The 3,703-nt window shown below is 47.3% G+C and overlaps 1 pseudogene; it reads right to left on the reverse strand.

Moving 5' to 3' along the window:
* Window positions 1-3,703, reverse strand: part of LOC107103889 — a 12,259-nt pseudogene that overhangs the window by 5,763 nt on the left and 2,793 nt on the right.

Genomic DNA, 3,703 nt, shown 5'->3' on the forward strand with positions numbered 1-3,703 from the left:
CCACATACCGGCGCTGCTCTGTCACTGGGAATCCCCAGCAGCAGCTGCCTCAGGCCCGCTCGCCTCCTCATATAAATATGGTGATATATAAACACACGGTGATATACACTGTTAGATTTTCTTCTCATCGCTCAGCTCTACGTAGAAAACCATCATTGAACTGATCAAGCTTAGCAGCTGAAGAGGCTCATTGAGGACGTAATCTGGAGCAGCATGTCTGAAGAACATCAGTGGTCCATCTGGAAGGTTACAGAAAGGTGTGTACGACTAACCGCAGGGTTTTGTCATACAGTACGAGCTCACAGCTCACGATTTATGTTTGGCCCGACGCTCTGATGCGATCTACCTGCTCACACTGTGCGACTAAAAACCACGTCGGCCCGAGCTCCGCAGCGAGATGGAGCTGCTCTGCAGCTCTGCATCCTGAAGGCAAATAAATGGAAGGAATATTAAGCTCTCTATAGTGAACCGCGCTGCCTTGGCAATTAGTGCAATTATTGTGCTGATTGCCTCACGATTCCTGATCAGGAAGCGGTCGTGAGAGGCTGATCGCCGCTCGTAACCCCCTGTACACTACACGACTCACAATCAGGTTGAAAGTCGAGCCCATCGAAAAATATTCGCATTACTGGAAAATCGCTGAGTGTGGCTTTAGGTGGATGATGGGGGAGGGGTGGCATAGTGGTTTGGGCATAGATCTTGGATAATAGAGGTTCTCAGTTCAAGTCCCACTCCAACAGCCTCCACTCTGGGTCCCTGAGCAAGACCCTTAACCCCACACTGCTCCCCGGGCTCCGCACAATGGCAGCGCACTGCTCCCTAAGGGGAGGGGTTAAATATAGAGGGTGAATTTCATCACTTTAAGATGGTTTAATGACAACAGTTTAATTCTAACTCTAAAGCTAAAAGTTTAATGGATAATTTCACACTTTTTTAAGAGACCCACAGAAGCACATGCACAACCCTGTGCCCACAATGGTCAAAGGAACGCCTATTAAACGCGTGCAAGGGTGTGCACAATTCCATTTCTCCTCGTGCACAATTCCATTTCCCCTTGTGCACAATTCCATTTCTCCTCGTGCACAATTCCATTTCTCCTCGTGCACAATTCCATTTCCCCTTGTGCACAATTCCATTTCTCCTCGTGCACAATTCCATTTCTCCTCGTGCACAATTCCATTTCTCTTCACGCACGCTCTGTTTAAAAGTTGCTGTTTGCATCGATCATACAAGTTTAGTTCCCAAAAGAAGAAAAATGGCGGCGAGCACGCAGGACGGCCTTACGTTAACGTTCCACCAGAATGATTGACAGTTAGGAGGACCACTGATTGAGATGATCCACCCAGAAACAGACAGACCATCCTCCACTATAGCTTTATGGAAACCACACTGTGCTGACAGCCAGAAAAATAAACACGCTGCATCTTTAGCTGCTGAATGATTTTATTTCCAAAGAGTATTTCTGGTTAAATGATTAGTCGAGTTTCATGCTTTTTGGACCAAGTTGGATTGATTTAAATAACAGAATAACTCTAACTTAATGCTTTTTAATGCTCTAATTTTAATGCCACCAACAGGCACCCGTGGACAGGCTGCAGCCATGTCTCGAATTCCTGGTTTTAAAACCCAAAATAATAATTTAATGACATTTACTGATTTTTAATGACCCACAGAAACCCTGAATAATCTGCAAACCGAGTGAATTAGTTCTTTAAAAACCTCCTAAAGATCACAGTCAGTTGACCAGCAGATATTAATTTACTTTCCTTAACATTTTATGCTGCAGCTTCCGCTATATTCTCCATTTCTCCTCAGCAAATACTTGTAAAATAAACAGGTGCACCCAGAGGAAATAAGCGCTGTACCTGGCGAAGCCCTGCGGCAGCTCTCCCAGCCCGTACAGAGGGTAGAGGTACGGACTCTTGCCGTATCTGGCCAGAGACTCGCTGTAAAGCTTTATTCTGTTGATGGTTTCGATGCACGGCTGATCCAGATACCTGAGAGAGGAAACCAGGAGAAATGAAGCAACCAGCAATGCCCCCCCCCCCGGGCTATAGAGAAGCAGCACTCACTCATCAGTGCGGTAGAGCGCCAGGGAGTGACCGGTGAAGTCAATCACTTCCTGTCCCAGGCTGAACTTCTGGAAAATGGCCCTCATCGGGGTTTTCTTGGGATCAACGCCTTCCATGGTTTTCGGGTCGTTTTCGTCAAAGTTGGCGACAAAGACCAAGAACTTCCGGAAGCGTCGCTTCTCAAACAAACCCATCAGGCCTTAAAGGGACAGAATGAGCCGTTAGAGGGGCTGCCGCTCATGAAGAGCAGCGATCAGAGCCAATCAGCTCGTCTACTTACTGGAAGCCAGAGCCTCAGTCTCAGTGGAGGGAACTTTATAGATTTTCCCTCCCTTGTAGACGTAACTGCCTTCAATCACCTTGAAATCCAGGTAGCGAGTCACCTGTGTGATCAGCAGCATGCGGACCAGCTGACCTGAAAAACATCTCAGGTTATCCCTGCAGCCATCAAGCTGCTCTATGCTGATTCACATTCTGGCTTCTTTATTTTAACAAAGAATATTAAATCCAGCGTTTAAAGGAAAATAGATGCTATCACTTCTAATGAAAACCTGTTTCTAAGGAAATCTAGATATTATAGCATATTTCTAAAAACACAATAATGAGGAAGACTGTTTGTCCGGCAGAGGATCATCTGGTCACAATGAAATACAAAACATCACAGCATGAGATGAACCTACAAAACATGCAACGTCCTTCAAGAATGAAAAACACTTAATGCACAGAAATGTATTTGGATTGTAGAAGTTCAGGTGTTCTTTCTCCCATTCACACGGTGAAATCAGTGAGCAGTTCAGATACCGTTGGCCATGAGGAACTTTGGGACCAGGTCCACATTCCAGTCTCGTCCTTTTCCCATGGAATCAGGGGGGGTGCCAGGGAGGTTGAAGCGCTTGTAGAGCTGCAGGCAGAAAGTAAATCTAACTGCGAATCAAGAGGCAGCGACTGAACGTCACAAACTGCAGAATTTAAGTCAGCTTACATCTTCCAGCGGTGTGATGGAGGCGCTCTCAGCTCCATAGTACGAGTTACGGTCCATGTGAAGAACCTTCTTCCCCTTTACTGACATGATGCCTGATAAAATGCATTCCTGCACATTAAAGCAAACCACACAAAGTTTAAAGATTACAAACCTATAAAAGTTGGAATTATGTTTTTCTTGTTCTGGGTGTTTAAAGTTGTTACAGCAGAAAGTCTGCAGAGCTAAGCGGATGTAATGAGCATCATGTGACTAAAGAGCTAAAACTAGTTTTACGGCTCTGAGAGAGAAGGTCACTTTCACAGAAAGTAGCTCTGCAGCATTTTCTCACTGAAACCTGGTTGATCTATTTCTACAGTCGTTCCCTTTAGGAGGGATGTGTAGCTGAAGGCAATCAGTCACAGCAACCGGCGCAGTCACAGCAACCGGCGCAGCCACAGCAACCGGCGCAGCCACAGCAACCGCCGCAGCCACAGCAACCGCCGCAGCCACAGCAACCGGCGCAGTCACAGCAACCGGCGCAGTCACAGCAACCGGCGCAGCCACAGCAACCGCCGCAGCCACAGCAACCGGCGCAGCCACAGCAACCGCCGCAGCCACAGCAACCGGCGCAGCCACAGCAACCGGCGCAGCCACAGCAACCGGCGCAGCC

Source organism: Cyprinodon variegatus, unplaced genomic scaffold (assembly GCF_000732505.1).
Source record: "Cyprinodon variegatus isolate N-32 unplaced genomic scaffold, C_variegatus-1.0 Scaffold1554, whole genome shotgun sequence".
In the NCBI taxonomy this organism is placed as follows: domain Eukaryota; kingdom Metazoa; phylum Chordata; class Actinopteri; order Cyprinodontiformes; family Cyprinodontidae; genus Cyprinodon; species Cyprinodon variegatus.